This window comes from Protopterus annectens, chromosome 7.part0 (genome assembly GCF_019279795.1).
Source record: "Protopterus annectens isolate FY-2018-M chromosome 7.part0, PAN1.0, whole genome shotgun sequence".
In the NCBI taxonomy this organism is placed as follows: Eukaryota; Metazoa; Chordata; order Ceratodontiformes; family Protopteridae; genus Protopterus; species Protopterus annectens.
Window position 1 is genome coordinate 120,690,904 of NC_056739.1, and position 16,816 is coordinate 120,707,719.

Sequence of the window (16,816 nt, forward strand, 5' to 3'; positions counted from 1 at the left end):
GTTTGGAAGCCAAAGAAAATGAGAGGCAGAGGAAACATGAAAAGGAAATGCTGACTCTTCACCAGTGTCATGGAGATAATGGGTAAGGGAGTAACCGTACCCCAGAAGAAATAAAGGTCCATAAACCCCTTCCTCAGTACCAAGAAGGTGATACTTATGATAGTTTTAGTCATATATTTGAAAGAGTATGCAAACAGTATAATGCTGACTGAGGGCTCTGGGTACAGTTTCTCACCCCCTTACTCTATTACTCCATGGTAAAGCTGTAACTGTTCTTTCTAAATTGTCTAATACTGATTGTTTAGATTATGATAAAGTGAAGTGCTGTCTATTACAAAGTTTTAAGTTAACACCTGAAGATTACAGAAAAAAATTCTGTGAGCATAGATGCTAAGCCAGGTGAAAATGTATGTGATTATATTGTTGAGTTAAGCACTTATTTTCATATGTGGGTGAGTGGGTGTCAGGTGACAACTTTTCAAGGGCTGGCAGACCTTTTGGTGAGGGAACAAGCCTTTAGCACTTTGTCTGAGGACATGAGACATGGTTGGCAGACAGGGAATGCAACTCTGAAGATGATTTGGGGAAAAAAGAGATCTATACCTAGCAAGCAGGACATCACTGCACAGGAAAGGGATACCCAGTGCTGCACATGGATATAAGGGAATCCATGGTGGGCAGCCTAAACTGCCCCAACCGAGTCCACCAGTAACATGGGAAGCCACTAGTTCAGGTACACATCCAGGATCAAGGGTCAAATGTTTTAAATGTAACTAGTACAGCCATGTAGCGTATAGATGTCCATGGAGGCAAGATGGGGAACAAAAGGTGGGGAGCCATCAAATGGGAATAATAGAATGCCAATGGTAAGTCATCTGCAGACAACAGGAGTACCAAAGTACTAGCAGAGTTTATATCCAATCGTGGTGGATGGAAAACAGGCCACTGCCAAGAAAGACACAGCCCTGATATAACCATTGTGAAGCCTGTGGTGGTTAAAGAGGAGCAGTACTTGCATGGGCAGTCCAGTCTGGTCAGAGCTTTAGGAGGGATCCAATTCCAAATGCCTTTCACCAGGGTTCACCTTGACTGGGAGTGTGGAAAAGGAAGCAAGCAAGTAGGTGTGTTTGAGGATATCCCTGCAGATGTCTTGATAGGGAATGATTTTGATAATGCAGTACCATATGTGCATGCAGTGACATGCAGTCAGGCTTGGAGACAGGCACATGGGTCTGGTAGCCTGGGGGAGACACAGACTGACTGCACATCTGAAGCCAGGACTGTTGATGTGGCTACTTCAGGGAGGGAGCTATGCTGTAGCAGTGAGACTGAAGGTGAGCCACAACTACTGGTGGGTACTGATTTTCTCTCGAACTGAGTGACTGCAAGGGCAGAGGTGAGTACCCAGTACCCAGTACCCAGGCTGACAGTAAGGCACTGTTGTCAGAAGATACCAGACTTCCTGTGGAAGGAGAGCTGGGAAGAGTTACAAAGAGAGAGTTGAGACAGGCTCAGCTTTCAGACCCTACATTAAGAGGCTTGAGGGCTTTAGCTAGGGGAGCACCTAATTCTCAAGGAAAAGGGGATTCTGTATACTGGAACAACTGGTTAAAGGATTACTGTATAGAGATTGGACCCCTGTGGGAGGGCTAGAAGGTAAGGTAATACAGCAGTTGGTAGTGCCCAGAGCCTATCATCTGGCACTTCTAGACATAGCCCATGACATTCCCTTTGCAGGTCATATGGGCATAAAGAATAACAAGAGACATATTATGCAGAACTATTTTTGGCCTGGGATTGCCAGGGATGTAACAAGGTACTGCAGGACTTGTGAGCAGTGACAAAAAGTAGGCAAAGCAGGAGATAAGGTCAAAGCTCCTTTGATGCTGTGCCTCTGATTTACGAGCCATTTCAGAGGGTAGCTATGGATATTGTGGGACACTGAGTACCCCAAGTTCTACAGGGAAGAAGTATATCCTATTAGTAGTAGATTATGCTACTAGATACCCTGAGGGAGTGGCTTTGTCCCCCATCGAGACAGAGAAGGTGGCAAATGCTTTGCTAGAGATTTTCAGCAGGGTAGGTTTCCCAAGAGAAATACTAACTGACAGAGGTGCCAATTTCATGACAGACCTGCTGGCTTGTCTGTGGGAGTGCTGTGGGGGTGAAGCACCCAAAGACAACCCCCTACTATCCCAAGGCTAATGGTCTTGTGGAGTTGTTAAACTCTATGCTAAAGACAATGCTATAGACATTTACTGACCAGTTTAAGAGAGATTGAGACAAATATTTTGCCCATCTATTTTTCATACAGGGAGGTGTCCCAGAAATCCAAAGGTTTTTCACCCTTTGAGTTGCTGTCTGGGCATAGGGTGAGGGGACCTCTAGATATGATTCATGATGAGTGGGAGGGTAAGTGTGAATCCCACAAGGAGTCTGTTATGGTATATGTCCTAAACCTCAGGACAAGGCTTAGGGAGCTCATGGGCTTGCCCTAGGAGAACCTGGCAGGAGCCCAACAGCAGAAAAAGGTCTGGTATGACAGGAATGCTTGAGCCAGAGAGTATGCTGTGGGGCAGCAGATGATGGTTCTCATTCCTGTCAGACACAATAAACTGCAGGCAGCTTGGAAGGAGCCCTTCAAGGTGGTAAGGAAGGTCAGTGATGTTAACTACATGGTAGGACTTCTAGGCAGGAAGCAGGGGCACAAATTTTACCATGTTATCATGATGAAGCCTTACCATAATAGAGCGGCCCTTGTGCCGGGTATTTGCAGTGGATGGCAGGAGGAGTCTGAGGGGGATCTGGTAATTGATCTCCTCAGTAAGGCTTGGTCTGGCACCTCAGTGGAAGAGGTAGCAGTTTCCCAGCAACTATCATTTATCCAGGTTCAAGAAATCTGAGCAGTTTTACAGGAGTTTGGGAATATATTCACTGGGAAACCAGGGTGCATCCACTTTGTGCAGCACCTTGTGGATATAGGTCCCAAAAAAACTATAAAGCAAGCCCTTTACAGGGTGCCTGAGTGAGTCAGATAGACTCTGAGGGAGGAGATACAGAGATGTTGGAACTGGGAGTAATCCAGGAGCCCAGCAGTCCCTGGGTCCCCCCCCCAGTGGTGCTGGTATCAAAGAAGGATGGCAGAACCAGGTTCTGTGTGGACTATAAGAAACTAAATAGTCACACAGAGTCAGATGCTTAACCCATGCCTAGGACAGATGAAGCCCTAGAGCAGCTAGCTGGGGCTAAGTATCTGACTACTACTAATTTTACCAAGTACTACTGGCAGGTGCCCTTGACTCTCAATGCTAGCGAGAAGTCAGCCTTTGTGACTTCTTACAGCTTGTATGAGTTCATGAAGATGCACTTTGGGATGAAAAATGTCCGAGTGACTTTCCAGAGGCTCTAGCAGTTATATCTGCTGTTTAACCTGTTTAAGCTTGTTTTATTGTTTTTTTTTCAAATTGCACTTTAAAGTTTGTCTTTTGTTGCATTTTATCTGTTGAGGCAGCTTACTCAAGTGCGCTAGCCTGTGTTAAGCTATTACTGTGAATTTTCTGCTGTTTGCTTCTTAAAAAACAAAAAAAAACCCCCCAAAAAATCCTTGTTTCCCACCTTTCCCTACCTAGAATAGTCCTTAATACAGGCATTGCTGTATTCTGGACTTTAGTATAGTTCCTGTGTTGCCCATTTCCTTACTTGGATAGAAGGAAGCTTCTTTGTTCACCAGTGGGAGTGGGGAGCTTTGAGCAGCCTATCTGTCCCTGACGGAGTGATCTCAGCAAAGAATCTGGTTGTTTATTGGCCGTTTTGGGCTAATTTCTAGCTCTTTCTAGTCCCTGTATAAAAACCCGCTTTGGTGCATTTTTTTGCTTGTTCCTATTCAGCTAAAGCTCCTCGTGGTCCTGCAGAGTGGTACTAGCAGCAGAGAGGTGAAAAAGAGCGACTGCTAAACTGATTTAAGTATAATTTATTGCTACTACCTTTGCGAATGTCCTTTCTCGCTGAAAAATAAGTTATATCTGCTGTTTTACCTGTTTAAGCTTGTTTTACTGTTTTATTCAAATTGCACTTTAAAGTTTGTCTTTTGTTACATTTTATCTGTTGAGGCAGCTCACTCAAGTGCGCTAGCCTGTGTTAAGCTATTACTGTGAATTTTCTGCTGTTTGCTTCTTTGGGTACATAACCTGTGGTAAGGCTGAGATTGAACAGCAGCTTTACGTGAGGGTTTAGCTCTTGTTGCAGTTCATGTAGGACACAACCCGGGACACCATCAGGTCCCATTGATGCTGTGTTTTTTGTTTTGGAGAGGGTGGCTTTCACCTGACTCAAGGGACTCAAACAGATGCCATATGCTGCTCGGTTAAAGAAACTCCAGCTCTACTCAGTAGCATGCCGCCTACTTAGAGGTGATCTATGCCTGACGTATAAAGCCATGTCAAACCAGGACTTAATGGACATGCTCCACATCAGAAAATCCAAATCCCTTAGAGCTATGCGCTCGAGGGACTTGAACCTCAGCACAGAAATAAATAGGACATGCTGGAGAGACAGATTCATAACCCAGAGGCTCCCTTCACTCTGGAATAGAATCCATGTTAGGCAGAGCCCCTCACTGTCTCTCTTCAAGAGGAATCTTGACGAGTGGATGGGAGATCGTAGGTTTACCCCGGGGATTACTTCTGTGTCACTACTAGACAGAGGCACAATAAACTAACCTAAAAAAGGGCACAGTAAACTCAATTCAATGGGTGGCAATAGCCAAACACACTCTGGCTAGGCTTGTAAATGCCATAGGGCAGATAGCCTAGTATGAACCTATGAACCTATGAACCTATGGTAGATTGTATCCTAGCAGGAGCAGGAGATTATGCACTTGCTTATCTGGATGATATTGCCATTTACAGCCATTCCTGGCAAGAACATCTTCAGCATGTCAGAGAGATGCTGCACAGACTGCAGAGGGCAGGGTTGACCATTAAGCCCAGTAAGTGTCAAGTGGGTATGGCAGAAATCTCCTACCTGGGAAATAGAGTGGGGAGTGTTAAGATCAGGCCAGAACCTGCCAAAGCAAAAGCCATTCAGGCATGGCCTGCCCCTATTACCAAACGCAGGTGAGGGCATTCTTAGGGACAGCAGGATACTAAAGAAGGTTTGTCCCCAATTAAAATACCATAGCTGCTCTTCTCACAGGCCTGACAAGGAAAAACAGGCCAGATAAGGTAGTGTGGACCCCAGCAGGTGAGCATGCATTCTAGAAGCTTAAAGTAGCTTTGGGATGACCCCCCCCCGTGTTAGCCAGTCCAGATAACAGAAAATAATTTGTTGTGCAGGTGGATGCTTCAAACCACAGGGTGGGTTCTGTACTTAGCCAGGTTTCCTTAGAAGCAGAAGAGCTCCCAGTGGTATATGTCAGCCATACACTACAGCCCAGGGAGGAATGCTATGCAGCTGTAGAAAATGAATGTCTAGCCATAGTATGGGCACTGCAGAAACTTCAGCCTTATCTGTAGGGCAGGATGTTTACTGTAGTTACAGACCATAATCCCTTAACCTGGCTACATAGAGCCAGCCAGCAAAATGCTGAGTTAGTAAGGTGGAGCTTAGAATTACAGACATATGACATGATAGTACAACAGTGTAGTGGGGTCAGCAATGCCAACACAGCAGATGGGCTGTCAAGGGAGGGTGGCTTAATGGCTAAGGTGTTTGCCTTACAAACACAACGTATAGGGTTTGAGTCTCACAAGGGATAATTGGCTAGGCTTAAAATGGCTTGCAAGGGCAGTTAGCTTAGTACTATCCTATGATCCTATGATCCTATGATCCTAAGACAGGGAATGGGGTAACATATTCCCAGATAGGGTTATTTCTCTAAAGTCATGTTTCTAAAGGGTCACTTGAAAAACTTGCTTGAGTTTTCAGAAGGGGGGGAGCTGTAACAAGTGCCAGCATAGCCAACTCGAGTTTTGTAAAGAATGATATGTCCTTTGAATATCAAATTGATTTATACAAGATGCTTGTGTTACAAATGTATTAGAACTGTATGTCATTTGTATATCAAACTGATTTGTACAGATGTTTATGCTAAAAATGTATTGGTGAGATTTGCTTGTGTTAAAATGTATCAAGAGTGCACCCTGCTAAAATGAAAAGAAATGTACATGTATTATTGCAACTGAATTAAATATATATATATATATATATATATATATATATATATATATATATATATATATATATATATGTGTGTGTGTGTGTGTGTGTGTGTGTGTGTGTGTGTGTGTGTGTGTGTGTGTGTGTGTGTATGTGTGTGTGTGTGTGTGTGTGTGTGTGTGTGTGTGTGTGTGTGTGTGTGTGTGTGTGTGTGTGTGTGTGTGTTTTAATAGAGGACACTGGGACAGCAATTGCTAACTTTAAGAAAAATAAGGGAAATGTAAATGATCTGTTGAACCATAAAAATGGCACCCCACAGTGCTGAATGGGACCAGAGATGCTGGATCTGGGAAAGAGCCTTTGTTCATTAGTTCAATGAAAAGAGGGGAGGACCCAGGTACTGCCATAAACATTTAGATGTGCACTGTTGCTGTCTGTGCTAAATTCCTGTCTCAGCTTAAAAAGGGAACACTGTGAGAACCTAGAGTCAGGTGACCAGATGAGGTTATTCTGCCAACCCCTTTTGTAAATTATAATTTAGATATTAAAAAGAGAAATCTCACAGTATAAAGTATTCTACTTGGGAAGCCTGACTAGAAAGACCCTCACCCACAGGTCTTGCCTTGCAAGTAATTTAACTTGGCAACAGTAAAATTCTCTTAGATTCAGTCAGGAATATAGTAAAGTTTAGTTCAGTTTTTCTTTATTTGTATTAGTCTGTCCATCAATGTTCATTTCAATATTTTCTGTGATTTGAACTCTGTGGCTTACTGTAAATATCTATTCAGTATTTTCATGCTCTTTTATTATTTATTATTAAATATATTTAAACTTTTATTGTTGCTGGTCCTTGTAGAAAGTATTTAACCTTTGAGAATGCTTATATTTATTTGGTGACACTGTCTGGGGCACTCCAGAAGGCCTAGACATCTTGGTGAACTACTACCATTTGTATTAGTGTTTATATTAGACAGTACAATTGGACACCCTTTGTTAAGGGCCTTAGAGTAGCTGATTGTGGAGTGCCTGATGGCAGTGATAACTACCTAATAGTCTGGGCATAGCTAGTAAACCTGTGCCAGCCTTTCCCAGGTGTGTGTGTTTGTATGTGTGTGTGTGTGTGTGTGTGTGTGTGTGTGTGTGTGTGTGTGTGTGTGTGTGTGTGTGTGTGTGTGTGCGCGCGCACGCAAGTCAAATCTCTCACTGTGTGTGTGTGTGTGTGTGTGTGTGTGTGTGTGTGTGTGTGTGTGTGTGTGTGTGTGTGTGTGTGTGCTACTTATGGCAGGGACATGAAGCACTGGGTTTACAGAGAAGGTGCTGGAGGACTTGGCTTGGACACAGCTGAGGACCTAACCCTACAGCTGTACCACTGTATGTCTTATTGGAGTCCTGGAGGGAGACCAATATAGATACATACAGACCCCAGGCTGAGTGTGTTCCCTGTGTGCTCTTAAGAAAAATTGCGCTTGATGCAGAGAGGTCTGCATCTGGAAATACTGAATGTATCCATTTGTATTCCAAGTGCACGTCCCTCTCCAGTGTCAGTGGTGAGTAGTCAGGCTCCTTGATTACTGGCCCAACATGGGGACGACACATATTGGGGTCCATCATATATTAGTAGCAGTGGTCGGCATCACAACATGAGAACCAAATGAACCAGACCAGCACTATGGTGAACTGTACAGGAGAATAAACAGTATAACCAGGAAAAAGCACTCCACAAAGCAGACACACAGAGCAGTTGAAGATAAAAAAATATGTAGTTTTATTCCAAACAATCCACAAAGCTTTCAAGTAGTAACCCTTCCTCAGTGTGTATAAACCAGTATCAAATACATCAATTAAATACAGACTTCACTGACACAGCCCAATCAAATTTCCCACTCATAGATTTTTATTTAGAGTCATAGATATACATTATAATCAGAAGAGGGGTGGTGATTTGAATAATTCTTTAGAATTATGTGAATATGTATGGATGCTGATCAAAGTCCTGGTTTAAATGCAAAAGATAGTATAAAACTGATTTTCAAAAAGAAGCAAATAATACTGAAATAATATTGACATAACCATGCTTACTTTTTTATATATATTAGATGTGATTCAAATGTTCATGTGTTCCTGTAATGGCTATCTTGTAACATAACATGGCTTTTAGTATTTATTTAAATTTTATTAAATTTTATTCAAATTTATTTTCATTAATTGATTGGGGAATTTGATTGGGCTGTGTCAGAGTGAAGTCTGTATTTAACTGATGTATTTGATACTGGTTTATACACACTGAGGAAGGGTTACTACCAGAAAGCTTTATGGATTGTTTGGAATAAAACTGCAGATTTTTTTATCTTCAACTGCTCTGCGTATCTGCTTTGTGGAGTATTTTTTCTTGTCCATCACAACATGAGACTCAGTCTTAACAAATGTTAAATACCCCCGCTTCACTTGTTAAGATCAGGTATCGCTTTAAGCAACAAACTCTGCTAGTACTGGCCAACAAACAACAGTGGCAGAATTCAAAACAGATTTCTTTCTGCCTGCTGTTTGTACTGCTAATGTCTCCCTGACTTTCTGTAAATAAAACATGTTATGCTGTCTTTCTGACAGTTCCCACTAAATGCTTTACAGTTTTGAAAGCTGTCAAAACATTAATTGATTTTTTCTGTAACTAGTAGTTCGTGGGGCAGATAAAGCTCCATGCACTACGAATTATAATCAGGTCTCCGATCATAACCCATTATTATTTTTTCTTCACATGGATACCAAAGTTCATCACTCAAGCTTCGCTATGAATGTGAATTTCTTGGCATCCATGTCTCGAACACATAAGCAGGTTATGACTGGCGAACTGCTCATAATCCTCAACATGATGTGTAGAGTAAAACAGAGCAACAGCTGCACTGTATTCTAACTGTGGAAGCAACAACAGATCCACACTGTTCAACTGTATTAGCAGTACAGTAGCAGAACTGTGCTTTTCAGTGTGGCAGCAAAACGGAAGGTACCCAATGCTTCAATCACAGAATCAGCACAATAATAACATGGTACTGTAACGAACAATACAATAAGAGCAAAGTACTTCTAACTTGAAGGACAACACAATAAGGGAACAGTACACTACGTATAGGAACAACACAATAAGAGCACAGTGCACTAAGTACAGGAACAACACAATAAGAGCATGGCACACCAACTACAGGAAAAACGCCATAAGAGCATGGTACATTGAGGGATAACACAAAAATAGTGAGGTACTCTAACTACAGGAACAACACAATAATAGCAAAGTACACTAAGTACAGAAACAACACATTGAGAGCATGGTGCACTAACTACAGGAAAAACACAATAATAGCACAATACACGAAGTACAGGAACAACACAATGAGAGCATGGTACACTACACGAACAACACAATAAGAGTACAGTACACTAAGTACAGGGACAACACAATAAGAGCATAGTACACTAACTACAAGAATAACAATAATAGCATGGTACACTAACTACAGGAACACCAGAATAAGAGCATGATACACTACAGGAAAACACAATAGAAGCATGGTGCACTAGCTACAGGAAAAATACAATAAGAGCACAGTACACTCAGTACAGGAGCAACAAAATGAGAGGATGGTACACTAACTACAGGAAACACACAATAACAGCACAATACACTAAGTACAGGAACAACACAATGAGAGCATGGTACAATTCAGGAACAAAACAATAGGAGCACAGTACTCTAACTACAGGAAAAACGCAATAGGAGCATGGCACACTAACTACAGGAACAACACAATAAGACCACACTACACTAACTACAAGAACAATACAATAAGAGCATGGCACACTAACTACAAGAACACCACAATAAGAGCATGGCACACTAACTACAGGAGCAAAACAATAAGACCACAGTACACTACAGGAACAACACAATGAGAGCATGGTACACTTCAGGAACAAAACAATAGGAGCACAGTACTCTAACTACAGGAAAAGCACAATAGGAGCATGGCACACTAACTACAGGAACAACACAATAAGACCACACTACACTAACTACAAGAACAATACAATAAGAGCATGGCACACTAACTACAAGAACAACACAATAAGAACATGGCACACTAACTACAGGAGCAAAACAATAAGACCACAGTACACTAAATACAAGAACAATACAATAAGAGCATGGCGCACTAACTACAAGAACAACACAATAAGAGCATGGTACACTAACTACTGGAGAAACATAAGGGCACGGCACGCTAACTACAGGAACAACACAATAAGAACACAGGACACTAACTACAGGAACAACACAATAAAAAACGCAATAGGAGCATGGCACACTAACTACAGGAACAACACAATAAGACCACACTACACTAACTACAAGAACAATACAATAAGAGCATGGCACACTAACTACAAGAACACCACAATAAGAGCATGGCACACTAACTACAGGAGCAAAACAATAAGACCACAGTACACTACAGGAACAACACAATGAGAGCATGGTACACTTCAGGAACAAAACAATAGGAGCACAGTACTCTAACTACAGGAAAAGCACAATAGGAGCATGGCACACTAACTACAGGAACAACACAATAAGACCACACTACACTAACTACAAGAACAATACAATAAGAGCATGGCACACTAACTACAAGAACAACACAATAAGAACATGGCACACTAACTACAGGAGCAAAACAATAAGACCACAGTACACTAAATACAAGAACAATACAATAAGAGCATGGCGCACTAACTACAAGAACAACACAATAAGAGCATGGTACACTAACTACAGGAACAACACAGTAAGAGCACAATACACTACAGGAAAACACAATAGAAGCATGGTACACTAACTACAGGAAAAATACAATAAGAGCACAGTACACTGAGTACAGGAGCAACACAATGAGAGCATGGTACACTTCAGGAACAAAACAATGGGAGCACAGTACACTAACTACAGGAAAAACACAATAGGAGCATGGCACACTAACTACAGGAGCAACACAATAAGACCACAGTACACTAACTACAATAACAATACAATAAGAGCATGGCACACTAACTACAAGAGCATGGTGCACTAACTACAGGAAAAATATAAGGGCATGGCACACTAACTACAGGAACAACACAATAAGAGCACATGACACTAACTACAGGAACAACACAATAAGAGCATGGTAAACAAATTACAGGAACACCATGATAATAGCATGGTGCACTAACTACAGCAACAACACAATAATAGCATGGTATACTAACTGCAAGAACAACACAATAATAGCATGGTACACTAACTACAGGAAACACAATAACAGCATGGCACACTAACTACAGGAAAAACACAATAACAGCATGATACACTAACTGCAGGAAAAACACAATAATAGCATGGTGCACTAACTACAGGAACAACACAATAATAGCATGGTACACTAACTATAGGAAAAACACAACAATAGCATGGTACACTAACTACAGGAACAACAAAATAAGAGCACGCTATACTAACTACAGGAAAAACACAATATGAGCATGGTAGACTAACTACAGGAAGAACACAATAAGAGCATAGTACACTAGCTACAGGAAAAACTCAATAATAGTATGGCACACTAACTACAAGAGAAACACAATAATAGCATGGTACACTAACTACAGGAACAACACAATAAGAGCATGGTACTCTAACTACAGGAACAACATGATAAGAGCATGGTACACTAACTACAGGAAAAACACAATAATAGCATGGTACACTACAGGAAAAACACAATACTACGATAGTACACTAACTACAGGAACAACACAACAATAGCATGGTACACTAACTACAGGAACAGCACAATAAGAGCATGGCACACTAACTACAGGAAAAACACAATAAGAGTATGGCACACTAACTACAGGAACAACACAATAATAGCATGGAACACTAACTTGAGGAACAACGCAATATAGCATGGTACAGTAACTACAGGAAAAACACAATAAGAACATGGTACACTAACTATAATAACAACACAATAATAGCATGGTACACGAACTAGAGGAACAACACAATAATAGCATGGTACACTAACTACGGGAACAACACAATAACAACTTGGCACACTAACTACAGGAACAACACAATAATAGCATGGTACACTAACTACAGGAACAACACGATAACAGCATGGCACATTAACAATAGGAAAAACACAATAAGAGTATGGTACACTAACTACAGGAACAACATAATGATAGCATGGTACACTAACTACATGAACAACACAATAATAGCATGGTACACTAACTACAGGAAAAGCACAATAATAACATGGTACACTAACTACAAGAAGCCCACAGTAAGAGCTTGGCACACTAACTACAGGAAAAACACAGTAATAGCATGCTACACTAACTACAGTAACAACACAATAAGTGCATGGCACACTACAGGAAAAACAATAATAGTATGGTACACTAACTACAGGAACAACACAATAATAGCATGGTATACTAAGTACAGGAACAAGACAATAATAGCATGGTACACAAAATACAGGAACAACACAATATGAGCATGGTACACTAACTACAAGAACAACACAATAAGAGCACAGTACACTAACTATAGGAACACCACAATATTAGCACAGTACACCACAGCACAATGAGAGCATGGTACACTAAAGGAAAAACACAATTATAGCACAATACACTAAGTGCAGGAAAAACACAATGAGAGCATGGTACACTACAGGAACAACACAATAAGAGCACGGTACACTAAGTACAGGGACAACACAATAATAGCATGGCACACGAACTGCAGGAACACTACAATAAGAGCACTATAACTACAGGAAAACACAATAGGAGCATGGTACACTAACTACAGGAACACCAAAATAATAGCAATGTACACTAACTCCAGAAACAACACAATAATAGCATGGTGCACTAACTACAAGAACAACACAATAATAGCATGGTACACTAACTACAGGAACATCACAATAAGAGCATGGTACACTAACCACAGGAACAACACAATAAGAACATGGTACACTAACAACAGGAATAACACAATAATAGCATGGTACACTAACTACAGGAACAACACAATAAGAGCATGGTACACTAACCACAGGAACAACACAATAATAGAATGGTGCACTAACTACAGGAACAGCACAATAATAGCATGATACACTAACTACAGAAACAATAAAATAATAGCATGGTACACTAACTACAGGAACAACACAATAAGAGCATGGCACACTAACTACAGGAAAAACACAATAAGAACATGGTATACTAACTATAGGAACAACACAATAATAGCATGGTACACTAACTGCAGGAATAACACAATAATAGCATGGCACACTAACTACAGGAACAAAACAATAACAGCATGGCACACTAACTACAGGAACAACACAATAAGAGCATCATAAACTAACTACAGGAACAACACAATAACAGCATGGTACACTAATTACAGGAACAACACAATAGGAGCATGGTACACTAACTAGAGGAACAACGCAATAATAGCATGGTGCATTAACCACAGGAACAACACAATAACAGCATGGCACACTAAGTACAGGAAACACACAATACGAGCATGGCACACTAACTACAGGTAAAACACAATAAGAGCATGGCACACTAACTGCAGGAACAACAAAATAATAGCATAGTACACTAACTACAGGAACAACACAATAATAGCATGGTACACTAACTACAAGAACAACACAGTAAGAGCATGGCAAACTAACTACAGGAAAAACACAGTAAGAGCATGGTACACTACACAAACAACACAAGAAGAGTACAGCACACTAAGTACAGGAACAATACAATGAGAGCATATTACACTAACTACAGGAAAAACACAATAATAGCACAATACACTAAGTACAGGAACAACACAATGAGGGCATTCTACACTAACTACAGGAAAAACACAATAATATCACAATACACTGAGTACAGGGACAACACAATAAGAGCACTATATACAAACTACAGGAAAACACAATAGGAGCATGGTACACTAACTGCAGGAAACACACAATAACAGCACAATACACAAAGTACAGGAACAACACAATGAAAGCATGGTACACTTCAACAGGCTAGCCCATGCTGACCCCACCAACCCCCCCCCATCTGTCTCACTTCTCACACAACCATTCAAGGGGTGGTTAATTTCTTAGTTGCAATAATAGCATGGTACACTAACTACAGGAACAACACAATAGGAGCATGGCACACTAACTACAGAAAAAACACAATAAGAACATGGTACACTAACTATAGGAACAACACAATAATAGCATGGTACACTGTCTACAGGAACAACACAATAATAGCATGGCACACTAACTACAGGAACAACACAATAACAGCATGGCACACTAACTACAGGAACAACACAATAAGAGCATCATACACTAACTACAGGTAAACACAAAAACAGCATGGTACACTAACTACAGGAACAACACAATAGGAACATGGTACACTAACTACAGGAACAATGCAATAATAGCATGGTGCACTAACCACAGGAACAACACAATAACAGCATGGCACACTAACTACAGGAAACACACAATAAGAGCATGGCACACTAACTACAGGTAAAACACAATAAGGGCATGGCACACTAACTGCAGGAACAACAAAATAATAGCATGGTACACTAACTACAGGAATAACACAATAACAGCATGGTACACTAACTACAGGAAAAACACAGTAAAAGGATGGTACACTACATGAACAACATTAGAAGAATACAGCACACTAAGTACAGGAACAATACAAAAATAGCACAGTACACTAAATACATGAACAACTCAATGAGAGCATATTACTCTAACTACAGGAAAAATACAATAATAGTACAATACACTAAGTACAGGAGCAATACAATGAGAGCATTCTACACCAACTACAGGAAAAAACCACAATAATAGCACAATACACTAAGTACAGGGACAATACAATAAGAGCACTATATACAAACTACAGGAAAACACAATAGGAGCATGGTACACTAACTGCAGGAAAAATTAAATACAAGCACAGTACACTAAGTACAGGAACAACAAAATGAGAACATGGTACACCTCAGGAACAAACCAATAGGAGAACAGTACTGTAACTACAGGAAAAACACAATAGGAGCATGGCACACTAACTACAGGAACAACACAATAAGACCACAGTAGCTAACTACAAGAACAATACAATAAGAGTATGGCACACTAACTACAAGAACAACACAATAACATAAGGCCATGGCACACTAACTACAGGGAAAACACAATAAGAGCACAGGACACTAACTACAGGAACAACACAATAAGAGCATGGTACACTAACTACAGGAACAACTCAATAATAGCATGGTGCACTAACTACAGGAACAACACAATAAAAGCATGGCACACTAACTACAGGAACAACACAATAATAGCATGGTACACTAACTACAGGAATAACACAATAATAGCATGTTACACTAACTACAGGAACAACACAATAACAGCATGGCACACTAACTACAGGAAAAACACAATAACAGCATGGCACACTAACTACAGGAAAAACACAATAAGAGCATGGCATATGAACTACAGGTAAAACACAATACGAGCATGCCACACTAACTATAGGAAAAACACAATAAGAGTATGGTACACTAACTACAGGAACAACACAATGATAGTACACTAACTACAGGAAAAACACAATATGAGCATGGTACACTAACTACAGGAACAACACAATAAGAGAACAGTACACTAACTACAGGAACACCACAAAAATAGCACAGTACACTACAACACAATGAGAGCATGGTACACTAACTGAAGGAAAAACACAATAATAGCACAATACACTAAGTGCAGGAACAACACAATGAGAGCATGGTACACTACAGGAACAACACAATAAGAGCATGGTACACTATGTAAAGGGACAACACAATGATAGCATGGTACACTAACTATAGGAATACCACAATAAGAGCACTATAACTACAGTAAAACACAATAGGAGCATGGTACACTAATTACAGGAACATCAAAATAAGAGCACAGTACACTAAGTACAGGAATAACACAATGAGAGCATGGTACACTAACTACAGGAAAAACACAATAATAGCACAATAAACTAAGCACAGGAACAACACAATGAGAGCATGGTACACTACAGGAACAAAACAATAAGAACAATGTACACTAACTACAGGAAAAAAATAATAGGAGCATGGCACACTAACTACAGGGGCAACACAGTAAGACCACAGTACACAAACTACAAGAACAACACAATATGAGCATGGCACATTAGCTGCAGGAACAACACAATAGGAGCATGGGACACTAGCTACAGGAAAATCACAATAGGAGCATGGTACACTAACTACGGGAACAACACAATAGGAGCATAGCACACTAACTACAGGAAAAACGCAATAGGAGCATGGCACACTAGCTCCAGGAACAACACAATAGGAGCATGGCACACACTAGCTATAGGAACAACACAATAGGAGCATGGCACACTAGCTACAGGAACAACCCAATAGGAGCATGGC